Source organism: Patella vulgata, chromosome 2 (genome assembly GCF_932274485.2).
Source record: "Patella vulgata chromosome 2, xgPatVulg1.2, whole genome shotgun sequence".
NCBI lineage: Eukaryota > Metazoa > Mollusca > Gastropoda > Patellidae > Patella > Patella vulgata.
This window is the reverse complement of record NC_065880.2, coordinates 25,424,070-25,438,416: the sequence shown is the minus strand read 5'-3', so window position 1 is coordinate 25,438,416 and position 14,347 is coordinate 25,424,070. Positions and strand designations below refer to the sequence as shown.

The following is a 14,347-nucleotide window of genomic DNA, read 5'->3' as shown; positions in this document are numbered from 1 at the left end:
TTTAAGAAGTGTGCTTTCTGGTGAATCCTTGGTGTTTATGGATGGCAGAAATTACCTGACAAAAGACAGACAGCAGAAATGCTAGGCAAAATGAATATATTTAACAACTCTAGAAAAGTGATAAACAATTGGTAGCTGTCAAGGTTGTTGATTCAGCTATTAAGAGATTGTTATAAAAGTAAATTAAAAGGGTTTTGTGCCACCTATGTTTAATAATTATATGAAATCATCAGAGCGTTCAGTATAAAAAGGGACGATATTGTAATTGATAAAATTAATAATATTTCCAGCTCTATCGCTGCAAAATCCACTAAGCGTGCTCAAAGCACAGACAAAACTAATACAGAAAGGTTCTTTGGGTGTTAATTTTTTGTTGATTCTTGTAATGAATTTTAAAAGAAGTCACAAAACAAAATGAAACTGGGATTTAATTCCATCTTTCTACAGCGGCAGCAGATAAGCTTTCTGTGTAAAAGTTGTTAGTTTTCACTTTGGTAACTACCTGATTAAGACTTTTTGAAGCCATCTGTCTTTTAGGAATATACTTAGGAATTAATTCACAAAGCTAATCAGAAGCAGGTACATTAACACATTGATATGTTACTTCAAAATCAAAGTTTATCCAAGCTACGACTGGTAACCAATGAAGGGTTTGAAGATTTTGTGACTAATTATTTTCTTTAACATGCCTTCATCCTCCATGTAAATACATTAGATGTATTTCTGTATTGTAAAGAAGGAAACAGGTTCATGTAGATGACTCCACTCCTGCAAACTCGTGGCTATATCCATGACAGACGTAATATCTGTAGTCTTTGTTTTAAATCACTAGACACCCATCGTCACTATCTGGCTGCCAAGGTTCTACACATTCAATCAAAATGATGGAATTTTACATAAGTGCATGTATTGTTTACTTTTAGTTTTGTAATTTCATAAATTTAAGAGGCAAGTGTTTAGGTAATTATCCTTTACCAGATATACAACTGCAACAATTCTCAAGACTTTTACTCAGTTAGGGACAGTTGTAAAATTTCAATACTTGCGTCCAAACTGCTATTTTTCCGGCGTGCAAAATGACCTATGGGTCTGATCCAGTTTCGGTCATTTTCCAAAGTCCCCGACCGTCATATACGGATGACATGTAACCCGTGGTCCCAACAATTAACATGTGGATAAATCTCGTCCAATCCACCCACCCACAGAATAAGAAAATGTTGATATATTCAACATCTAATTTAGCATTTTCTATCCACAGTGTCTTTCAACCTACCCACTCAGTCCAGTTCTGTGAGTAATTCATTTGAGCACTGTGTTGAAATTTTGTGACAGTCCCTAATAATTTTTTTTTATATTTTATAATTATATACAAGTATATAACAATTTTGATTTCATAAACTAATATATAGAGAATCTCCTACCAGTCTTTTTTGATATCAAAAAATATCAACACAAGTTGATAAAGTAACAAAAAACGAGGCTCTGCCGAGTTTTTTTTTACTTTATCAACGAGTGTTGATATTTTTTGATATCAAAAAAGACGAGTAGGAGATTTTATTTATCACCCAATCCCTTCTTACATGCACAAATAGATAAATATAATTCTTTGCTGTAGATTTCACTTTTACTGAACATTACGGCGTAGTGATACATCATTTTTGACAGCAATTCAACCATTGCAAAGTCCTTTATATTGACCCAGTGTTTCCATCAAGGTCAATTGAATAACAATAGTTCATTTTTAATAAAAAAAAAGTTACTTTTAATAAGAAATGAACTGTTCTTTGAAAATAAAAAAAAAGTAGTTCCTTTTCAACTGACCAATCAAATTAATGTAAAGCGATATCTCCTAAGGAGATATCGCAGTAGATTATGAAATATATCATACAAGCGATATCTACTGTAGAATATATTATTGGGTGATAAAAGAACAATATTCGACAAGAGTAATTTTAATCAGTTACTGGCCTACAATTAAGGCTGGGACCATTATACAGATACCGGTTGTATGTGTTTTTCTTCCATAAAAAGTCACTATCTAACTTATATCATGCATACACTGACGGAAGTAGTAAAGAAAATACATGAAATTTCATCAAACTATTCCACAATCGTGGTTTATAGCTTATTAGGTCTCATCATGCAATGAGATATAACCTCTCCTACTTTCTGGTTTAACCCGTCTGCTCTCATGATATCCAATATAAATTGAAAGACATCGGAAATTACTGTAAATTATTCAGAAATGCCAGCTGCCATAATCTAAAAACAAAATGACAAAGATGACATATTGTTATAAAATACAGACTTGAATCTGTAACTACTTTACAGTAAAAATCAAAACTGAAGGGTAAAATCTATACCAAAGTATGTTAGTGACACTACAAATGGTACCTTGAGTGAAAATACTCTAAATGTTTTGTTATTTCAAAAGAAAAAAACCCAAACAGATGAAAGCTTCTGGGAGAAACTTAAAACGTCAGAATAAGTTGAGTCATATTTAGTTTGATGGAAAGGTTTGACAATTCTAGAAGTTTTGAATGTGAAGAGGCGTGTCCTAATGATGTTAAAATGTTACAAAAACAGATCATGCAATAAAATCATAACATAATTTGTAAAAAGATAGGTTAATTAAATTTAATTGAATTACCAACCATCTATTTTTATAAAATGTTACACGTTCAACCTACATTGATAAAAATATCTTACATTTATAAATAGCTACAAACAAACAAGGTAGAAGAGAAAATTGTTTAATCTTATTGACTACCTGAGTTCTCTGAAAAAATTAAGACAATATTAGACTGAGTTTTAAAGTACACTTTTGAAACTGCCTGAACTACTGCTCACTGGACCATCCAAGTCACAGGCAGACCAAGTGATAAAGGGTTATGTCTACTTAATATAACTACAGATCATTTTAGACCTAACATAAGTTTTTTGTACAGGGCTAGTTTACACTCCTTTGGCAGTTGAAGAAAACCCCGAGAAAACTCCAGAGATAGTCAGGTACACCTGCCAAGTACAATCCTGGGACATTTTTTTATGGAATCCTTGTCAATATTGGTTACACTGTTACAGACTGCAAAATACTTGAACACACTGTCAGCCCACAACTACACCACCAACAAATTCATGTAATCATCAATGTTTGTGTGTTTTCAGGAAAATAAATCCAAGAGGTGTTGGAATAAATGAAGAAAATATAATAAACAAGAAACCAAATCGACAGGGGACAGTTCTTTTTGTATCAGGTTAGAGATGATTGAGAGAGAGAGAGAAAAATGAAATGAAATGAGGTTTAAGTCTTACTGTTCTGCTCCTATACTGGGCTAATAAAGACGGGCATATGCCATAGAGTGTGCTATGAGGGAAATTTTGCCCGGGCAGCAGCACTATCGCCTCTTATATCGAATTCTAACTGCCAGGGGATCTTTTATGTGCATTCCAATACATACACGGGACCTCGGTTTTTCGTATCATCCGAAGGACTAGACAGCTGTCCTTGTCAGCCCCTCCGTCCTGCATCACTGACAAGGGGGAACCACGTCGGAAAATCTGGATGAACTTTCTTGGCCAATGCAGGGATCGAACACACGACCTCCAGGCTAGCGAGTCGGCGTCTTACCCACTTAGCCACTGATCCCCAGAGAGAGAGAGAGAGAGAGAGAGAGAGAAATGGGGTTTAATGTCCACTCGACACATGTCCACTTGACACAAACTAAGTCATTTCTGGACTAACCCATGGTTCAATTTTCATTTAATTATTCGCTTGCGTGTAGGGGTCTTTTGCAGTGGGAGGAAACCGGAGGACCCGGAGAAAACCCACAAGGTTGGACAGGCGACCTACTCCTTCTCTCATACAACCAGATTAGAGATGAGAATAGTACTGGATAATTGGGTTGAATGCCTTATTTAATGTCAGGTTAGAATGAAAGTTGGATATAATTAAAAATGTATTCAATTTACTTATAAATATGGTATTAACTATAAATGTACTTGACTCTGTAAAAAAAATATATATTCATGTAAAATATCACAGAGAATTTAAAATCTGATTTTTTTTACAGATTTACCTGTACTTGTATGCAACCCAAGAATGTCTGTTTGTTTTTCTGGAGAGTATATTATTGGTCAAACTATCCTGTCTTTTCTACTCTACATGTATGTGTAATTTAAACACCTGATACAGATGCTAATATCATTGCACTTATATATAAATAAAGAAAGAGTGTTATCTCTTGGCCTACACTGTGCATTATGATTGTGACAATGATGAAGCTAATTTCCATTGTAAAGATAGGTTGCCAGGCAACGAAACATATGCCCACAGCAGCTAAATCGTCCGGGCAGTCAACAAGAGTTGTCGCATATTTTTACTTTTTTCGGTAATGAAACATTTATAATACACTAAAATCTGATTAAGAGCAACAACTCAGAAAACCATTAGAATTTTGTTGGTTTTTATAAAGTTCTGCCCCATGCTAACGTTTTGTATACAAAACTTTTAATACTGTATCATGAATTTAGCTGTTCCAAGTCATAAAAATTCATTGAAAATCAATATACTTGTTCGTCTCAAGATCTTAAACTCTGTGTATCAATCTGCAGTCAATCGGATATTAACTTTGGCCTCTAGAGCGTCCACAAGATTTTTCAAAGGGATCAAGGGCCATAACTTTGGCAGTAATTATCAGAAATCTTTGAAAATCAATAGGATTCTTCGCCTCGTGACCTCAAACACTGTGTATAAATTTAAAGTCAATCAGATATTAACTTTAGCCTTTAGAGCATCCACAAGGTTTTTTGAAGTGATCAAGGGCCATAATTCTGGCAGTAATTATCGAAAATCACTGAAAATGAATAGACTTCTTCGTCTCATGACCTTAAACACTGTGTATAAATTTAAAGTCAATCGGATATTAATTTTCGCCTCTTGAGCGTCCACAAGATTTTTTGAAGTGGTCAAGGGCCATAACTCTGGCAGTAATTATCGGAAATCGCTGAAAATCAATAGGCTTCTTCGTCTCATGACCTTAAACACTGTGTATAAATTTAAAGTCAATCGGATATTAACTTTGGCCTCTAGAGCGTCCACAAGATTCTTTGAAGTGATCAAGGGCCATAACTATGGCAGTAATTATCGGAAATAGCTGAAAATCAATAGGCTTCTTCGTCTCATGACCTTAAACACTGTGTATAAATTTAAAGTCAATCGGATATTAACTTTGGCCTCTAGAGTGTCCACAAGATTTTTTGAAGTGATCAAGGGCCATAACTCTGGCAGTAATTATCGGAAATCGCTGAAAATCAATAGGCTTCTTCGTCTCTTGACCTTAAACACTGTGTATAAATTTAGAGTCAATCGGATATTAACTTTCGCCTCTAGAGCGTCCACAAGATTTTTTGAAGTGATCAAGGGCCATAACTCTGGCAGTAATTATCGGAAATCGCTTAATATCAATAGGCTTCTTCGTTTCATGACCATAAACACTGTGTATAAATTTAAAGTCAATCGGATATTAACTTTGGCCTCTAGAGCGTCCACAAGATTTTTTGAAGTGATCAAGGGCCATAACTCTGGCAGTAATTATCGGAAATCGCTGAAAATCGATAGGCTTCTTCGTCTCATGACCTTAAACACTGTGTACAAATTTAAAGTCAATCGGATATTAACTTTGGCCTCTAGAGCGTCCACAAGATTTTTTGAAGTGGTCAAGGGCCATAACTCTGGCAGTAATTATCGGAAATGCCTGAAAATCAATAGGCTTCTTCGTCTCATGACCTTAAACACTGTGTATAAATTTAAAGTCAATCGGATATTAACTTTGGCCTCTAGAGTGTCCACAAGATTTTTTGAAGTGATCAAGGGCCATAACTCTGGCAGTAATTATTGGAAATCGCTGAAAATCAATAGGCTTCTTCGTCTCATGGCCTTAAACACTGTATATAAATTTAAAGTCAATCGGATATTAACTTTAGCCTCTAGAGCGTCCACAAGCAATTGTGGATGCCGGACCGACGGACGGACGGGGGCGACGACAATATACGACCACATTTCAATGTGAGCGTATAAAAACTACTCTATCTATTCATTAATTTTATTATGTTGAGATAAAGTATTTACAGACAGAAGTCGATGAATACACAGTTTAACAGAGTTATATATATTTTTCCTTGTTCAGCGTTACCACAATTCAAATGCTATCCACTTCTTTAAAATAATCAGGGATTAAATATTAATAATAATAATGACTTTATTTAAGAAGGGTTTGAAGATTAGGCTATTTATAGCCTTTCTAACATCCTGCCCTTCGTAGGAAATATAATACAAAAGATATAGCTAATAGATTAAATATCACACCCCAATAATTTACAATAGAGGAAAAAAAAATTACAAATCAGTTAAAAGATTAATTAAAGTATATATGCAGGTCATGCAACAGAAAGTTTGAGTACATATCTATAGAGATATAACATGTATCAGCAAATATACAATATATACATGTACATTGTATTAACAAACATACAATATATATAATATGGAGATACACAGAATACATATCATAAGAGATAAGCTTATAGAAACGTTTTAAGAAGATATTTGAAGTTGATTGAAGGTAAAGAAGAAGTTTTTTCCTGAAAAGATTCAAATTATTTGTAGTTTTTAAAGAGACTGGTAACGAATCCCAGAGTTTGGACCCTTTAAAGCATATACTGCTTTTAACTATATATTAATGTTTGGCTTGAGAGTAGTAAGTTTATTGTTAAGATGATTATAAGGAGTTTGATAATAAGGTAAGATGTCAAATATGTAATCAGGACATTGTTTTAACAGAACTTTATAAATAAATATACATTGATTAGAGATATGTAAGAATTTTCAATTTGTCTTGTCAAGGGTAAATGTTGGCGGTATGTTTAACATCTAAAATAATTTTAAGGCGATTATTTGGTGTCGAGAAAGATGGTCAAGTCAAGAGATTTAGCGTCACAACAGTCCCATATTGGGGAACAATAATCTATATGTGGTTGAAAGTGGGCATTGTAGAAAAGGATTTGAAATGGAGCTGGAATTTGATGGATGCATTATGTAAGATTTAGATTAAGAGTTGCCTGTTCTTGCAATAACTATAATAGTTCAAAAATATATAATGAAAAATTTCAGCCAAATTACTTTTTTCTCAGCAAAGCTATGGGTGTATGAAGTCTTGATTGTCAGTCCTTTTAACATTAACCGATTATATGGCGGGATGGTCGAATTCATTAAATATCTTACATGTAAGTCATCCAATAGTCTTGAAGGAGAATTTTGGGCTTCTCATGTGAATAAACATCTTAAAATAATAATTTATATAACATTTGATGCCATGTAGCAACCATTTTTGCAACCATTTTTTCTTTTGCCATTCAACATAACCTTGATTCTTTTTTCATCATGATGATTGTCAGAATTATTAGAGATGCATTCATGATGCATCTTATCATCAGCAACATCATTTCCATACCCATTTTTATGAAAGTGACAACAGCTTTTTATTATTGAAATTTCATTGCAAAAATGGTTGACACAAAGCCAGAAAAAGATCTCCAATAAGCAGATTTAGCTGTTGAATGAAGCTAGTGATTTTGAAATTTTACAATTCTGATACAGGTGGTTAAAAAAAAGAATAGTGCACTTTTAATCCTTTTATTTGGATTATGATAGCATGGAAAAACTGGGTCATTGACCTACATTAGTATTTACAGGTAGGTACAGGCCATGATGACCTCACTTGACCTGAAAGGTGTGGTATACAATGTGTGATAATGTTAACCTGGAGAACATACCCACCTAATGCAAACAGACAAAAGGTATCTTAAAACCCCCATGTTCTTCCCCACAATTGTGTCAAGTTTATCATAAAATTTTGTTTTCAGTAAGTTTTTATTTATTATTTTGGAGAAAAATTCTCAGCAAAGTAACAATTTATAGAAATATCCATTATGAAATTATTTAAAAAAAAAACCTCTTGACATTTTTATCCTTACTCACTAGATTTAAAGGTTTACTTGATCAAAACAAGATACAATCTGCAATTTAATATTAATTTATGTTTATCCTGGTCTATATCTTAATTCACATTGACATAATTTCTTTAAAATTGTAATTCAATATTACCAGTAACCAGTATATTTATCACAAGGTAAAAATTAGCACTTGTAGATCTAAATGTATAATGTAATTGATTGTGCAATGGCTGCTGTAAAAGCAGCAACCCAAACTGATTTACAGCAAGTCAAATAATAAAAGGGACACAACTCTTTAAAACAATATTGTTTTCGTTGTTCCTATTACATGTAAGTTATTTTTTGGTCAAATTGGTGATGAATAATTGAAAAAAAGATTAAATCTTGATGAAATTAATATCATGTAATGTTTGAATCACTGATAAATTATTCTCTGTGTGAGAAAGAAAAGATTTACCAAGTTATTGCATTTTTTATGATTTTGGAATAAAATCAAGTATGGGGTGTGTTTATGTATTGTTTGACAGATCTAGTTTTCTTTCTTGTTTGTGTATGGTAAATTTACAAATGCTATTCTCACTCTACTTTTTTTAAAACATGAATTCTAGGCTTATTATTAGGTGGCAGTAAATAAATTTTAATGTTACTCACCAAATCTTGCTAATAAATATTCTTGTATAGACAAAAGTCCATAAACAAAATTCAATATTATTAACCTGAAAGAAAAAAGAAATAAGGTTTTATTTTCTAAATCTAACCACATGAAGGCTATTGCTGAAGAAAAATGGAAATTAAAAAAAAAAAGTGCTGCTCTTAATTACTCAAAGCTACCAATAGCCATTTGTATTTTCCAGACAATATATGAATTCATTTTACCCCATTTCGACATATCTATGCAAATTAAGATTCAACATTACAATATTGTAGTTTGCAAGGGATTCAAATTCTCTTTAATCACTTTCAAAGACTTTAAAAACACAATATTTCAGTCAAACAACCATTAAAAAGTAAGTCAGTCCAAAAATTATCCAAATAGATCAATCCTAACCTTTGAGCATAATAAGTTCATTCACAATCACATTTTCAACCATTATTTTTGTATGCATTTTTAATTTCTAATGACCAGGAAAAATTACTTTACTGCCTCAAAATTGTCTATAGATTAAAGAGAGAGAGAGAGAAATGGGGTTTAACGTCCACTCGACACAAACTAGGTCATTTCGGGACTAACATATGGTTTAATTTTATTTCAATAATTCGCTTGCGCATAGGGGTCTTTAGCAGTGGGAGGAAACCGGAGGACCCGGAGAAAACCCACGAGGTTGGACAGGCGACCCTACTCCTTGTCACGTACAACCGGGGATTCGAAACCACGCCAGACAACTCAATGACAGACTTTATGATACAGCGCGCGCACGCTAACCATTCAGCCATCCAACCCCCATAGATTAAAGAAGTTAAAGTAATAATTTTTGAGAGCCAACAAATGTGTCCCTATGCATAGCCTTGCAAAAACATAATGGCAGCTATATTTAAATTTAAAATGAAATGAAATGGGGTATAGTGTCCTACTTTTCTGCTCCGACTGCCTTAATAAATACGAGTAGTGGATATCGGCACTACGGCTTACTTTTATAAGTTATATTGAATTCCAACTGCCAAGGGATATTTTACATGTGTGCCAACGTGTACATGGGACCTTGATTTTTCGTCCCATCTGATCAACTAGACAGCTGTCCTTGTTAGGCCCTCTGTCCTGCACCACTGACATAGGGAAACCACAATGGGAGTGAAACTGCGACCTCCACCAGGCTAACAAGCCAGCCTTCTGTGATCGCGGAAAAAACGCGGAAATCGCGGAATTGTCCACTCAAAACGGAATTTGAGATCTCACACGGAAAAAGACGGAAAAGCCGATATTTGCTGATACTAAACACAAACTAAAAACAATTTTGCAGTTATCCAAGTATTTCATCTTTTTATTCATAAAAATCGGAAATATTGAATGATATCGTGTGGTTTTGTTACTGTCTATTTTAGTATTTAGCTACTTTCATTTCATCATTTAGGAATCATAATTTTACTCGAAATGGAAACCCGTCTTTCATGTATCCCTGTATACAATTACTCTGTAGTTGAACTAAGCCACCGTGGCTCCATTTAAATTTAAAGATAGTCAACAAAATATTTCATTGAATTATCTCTTAAGATGTTTTCGAAATACATAGTCCTTTCCTAGTAATTTGTTTACAATATATGTATAATTAGGCCGACATGACCATGAAAGATATCTATACATACAACATTTCATCCTGTCTTTATCTTGCTAGCCATCAATTAGCAGTTCAAATACAAATTTTGGCTGTTGAATAATTTAAGGGGTCATTCAAATTACCCTTGTATTTGGGAAACAAATTCTTTGTTCCAACCTTCAGCCATAAGTATTTATCCTCTGACCAATAATATATTACCCCAAAACAAAAGAGCAAGAGAAAGAGAGAGAGAAAGAGAGAGAGAAAGAGAGAGAGATGGGGTTTAAGTCACTCAGCACAAACTAGGCCACCTTGGGACTAACATGTGGTTCAATTTTATTTCATATAATACACTTGCACCTATTGGTCTTTAGCTATGGGAGAAAACCAATGAGGTTAGGCGACACTACGGCCTGTCAAGTACATGCCGGGAAATTGTAACCAGGCCACTTGACTAAATGACAGACCTAATGATCTAAGACGCACCAATAAATTATTGAGATTGGCAATGTTTAAATGACAATAGTAGTTAGTACCTACCCACTTCTATGCTCGAAGGGGGATTACGGTGGCTAAATGGGTAAGACGCTGGATCGCTAGCCTGGAGGTCGGGTGTTTGATCCCTGCATTGGCCGAGAAAGTTCATCCAGATTTTCTGGCGTGGTTCTCCTTTGTCAGTGATGCAGGATGGAGGGCCTGACAAGGACAGCTGTCTAGTCATTTGGATGGGACGAAAAACCGAGGTCCCGTGTACACATTAGCATGCACGTAAAAGATCCCTTGACAGTTAGAATTCGATATAAGTGTAGGCCGTAGTGCCGCTGTCCGGGCAAAATTTCCCTCATATCACACTGTAGGGCGTATGCCCGTCTTCCTTAGCCCAATTCGGAGCAGAACAGTAGGAAGTTAAACACCATTTCATTCATTCATTCTATGCTCAAATACAACAAAAATGTGTTAGCTATGTGAACTGCAAATGGGAAGTTCAATTCATAAAACAGTTATATTTTCTTGCACACACTAGTACTTACCAAGCTCAATTCATACAATATTTCTATTTTCTAGGCATATGCTTCTAACTTGCAATCTGTAGATAAACAGTATTATTTTATAATAATAGTAATTGTTTGTAATCTACATTTAAAAACGTGCAAAAAATTCCAAAGTATTGCCCAGAAACATATAATTTTGAATTTTATCCCTTTTCTTTAGAAGAATAAACATCCATAAAACTACATCTACTATCTTTGCGTTGTTATCAAAGAAACTGCAAAATTCCTACAAGTTAAGTAATTTTAATGTCACGCTATAATAGTTAAAAAATAGATTAAATGACAAGAGAATATGCTGAAGCTTTCAGTCAAATTACTTCATTCTGAGCCTAGTTAGCAACTCATTTATAGGCTAGCCTTGATCGCCATTACTGGTACTACCGTTGTTACAATAATAAACAAGGTCTCGATTATCCATTTTTATGGTCAGCGCATCCACCAGAAAATGTATTTGAATCCACTAAATATTGCAGACATCTGATGGCATTGAGAGTTAATTATGGTCTTGATAAGTTAACTAATGTCTAATTAATAATTTAGATAACATTTAAGGTCTAAAGAAAGACCTACAATAGGAAAATTGAGTTCATGCATAATGCATGATCAGATAAAACTAGCCAGCGTAATCAATCAAATGGTGCATATAATTTAATATTTTGTCTCTGAGGGAAGATAAACAATATAGCATTAACAATGTGTCTTTTTTACGTCTGCTTTTGAAAGGTGTCTTGTTTCTAAGCATACAAAAAACAAACAAAAATTGAAATAGTTTTGAAAATCCAACATCTATCTGAAGTTCCAGTTGTTCAACTTCAAATATGATATTATGATAGCACATGATATATAGATGTACTGAGTTTACATTTAAAGTTTAAATTTCAGCATTGTCTGGGACTGCACTGGTTGTTTAAAATACAAGACTGAAGTCAACAATCAGAATAAAATAACCGATTCAGAAAATTGTAAAATTATCCTTGCTCACACTGAAGACATTATTAATCCAATATATAAAACAACAGTGTGTATTACAAAATAAAAACTGTTCTTGTGGTTAAGTGTTGCTAAGAGTAGACTTTAAAAAGACATTCAACTCATCAGCATAATCACAATTAACCCATTGTTGTACATCATGTATGATGTATGCAATCTATAGACCAAATCCTACGTAAGCTTACTGTTTTGTATAAACTCATCCCACCTATGTTGTATTGGTCCTGATGTGCACAGAACCGTAACATGAAAGATATGTTTTTAAATGTACAAATGTACTACATTAAATTTGTAGTAGGCTGAAATAACACAAGCTTATGTTCCATAAGTCAAGGATAATGTTGAACTTAATGTATGTATTATTATAACATGCAGAAAAATTAATAATATTATTATCCACAATAAATAAGATATTTCTATACTTTGATTTGTAACTCTTACTAAGTCTACTTAAGTCTAGTTGGCATCCCTTGATATATTCTATTATTTCCAGGAGTAATTTGTCTAAAGCATAAAGGACTAGGCATTAAACAAGCCTGGACATATTTTAAAGGCACGCAGGTCTGTCACAGTGTCAGACACAAATTAGTACACAACATATATTCAAGGCATATACGCTGTGATAATTTGTCCTTGACAAAGTCTGTGACAGGTGCCTTATGCCAAGACTCCTAGTTAAATGTACACTAGTTCAGCTCCGAATGTAGGTCTCATTACACTTGCCCTAAACTTTCAGGAACTGCCCTACTGAATCCTTGTCAAAAAAGTTTCGAACCCCAGTCAATTTTGCTGTGCAACTTTTTAATGCTAAACAGTTGTGTGTCAGTCCCTGTGAACGCCTGCACAGTATAAAGGAACATTTTAGTGAGAAAATAAGACCTTGCTTACCTCGCTAGAGTCAGTGTATGCGACACAACATGCTGTTAAAAATATGTCCCCTTCTCCTGCTAAACAGCTTGGCAGAAGCCATTGAAATCTAAATATAGGGTAACGTACAAATTTACGTAACTTGGCCATATATGACATAAGACGAAACGAAATTTAGCAGGAGGGGATGTATTTTTAACAGCATGTATAGTGTCCTTAATATCAGATCACTCTCCTTAATTTCTAAATCACTCTTCTTATTCTTATCGAAACTGGGAGAGCGATTTTTTCAATTTGTTCATTAAGGGGGGCTTTTTTTCGGTTCTCCTCTAAAATACCAAAAAAACAACGACAGCCATAGACACAAAGCAATCTCTTTTTTTGCAAATTAACATAAACATGTATGTATTACAATCACAATGAAGTGCACTCCCATTTCTCCCTTGATAGAAATTGGTTCTTAATACCAGACAAGCTATCTCTATAGAGCTAGGCTTAGAACAAAAGATATCTGCTGAGTAACATTTTTTAAACATGTGACAGTTATGTCACAATGTGTGTCTGGCAGTAATAAAAGTTTTTGACGATATGCCACATTTAGCCTACATTTATCTGTTTATCCATTTTTTAAGAAGAAGCTATTTACAGCTTGATATGTTTACAGACACTGTTGTATTTTTAAAAATGTAATACACTAATACTAATACAGAACAGAAGATTCTATTAGGCAAGCTGTCAATCATGACGGTGTATTACTCATCATTCACAAAGCCAACATATCAAAATACAAGTGCGTCAGTTATATCTCACGAAGCGGCAGTGTGTAATTATAACTCAAATAACCATTCCTTACATTGTAGTTCAAAATGTCATTTAAAACAGCAGACGTCGTCAATGAACACGTCTGATGATTATTGGCAATCATAATCAGCTATCAGAAAGTAAATAAAAGGCAGAGTAGAAAAATAAAATGCCCGGATGTACTTTCCATTACATCAAAGCGATGCAACGTTTCATTAATGCCAACGTGCTAAATCAAAGTTAAAATGTGCTAAATGGTCAAAGTTAACTATGAGGCGAACAAAAGAGTCATTATTATATGATATACATAAGTAGTTACCATTAATTACCGATCATTCCATCTGACAAACTTCCCGGAAGCGACAAAACTTTAAT

At 34.0% G+C, this 14,347-nt stretch overlaps 1 protein-coding gene across 1 annotated transcript in view; it reads right to left on the bottom strand.

The window, feature by feature from the left end:
- The window catches only part of LOC126810726 (myocardin-related transcription factor B), a 79,808-nt gene extending 65,466 nt beyond the window's left edge, over window positions 1-14,342 (bottom strand). The window contains exons 1-3 of the mRNA XM_050535942.2: window positions 14,292-14,342; window positions 11,294-11,349; window positions 8,662-8,726 (exon numbers count right to left, since the gene is read on the bottom strand). The gene's annotated coding sequence lies outside the window, so the exon portion shown is untranslated. The remainder of the gene's footprint in view (window positions 1-8,661; window positions 8,727-11,293; window positions 11,350-14,291) is intronic.
- Window positions 14,343-14,347: the final 5 nt, after the last annotated feature.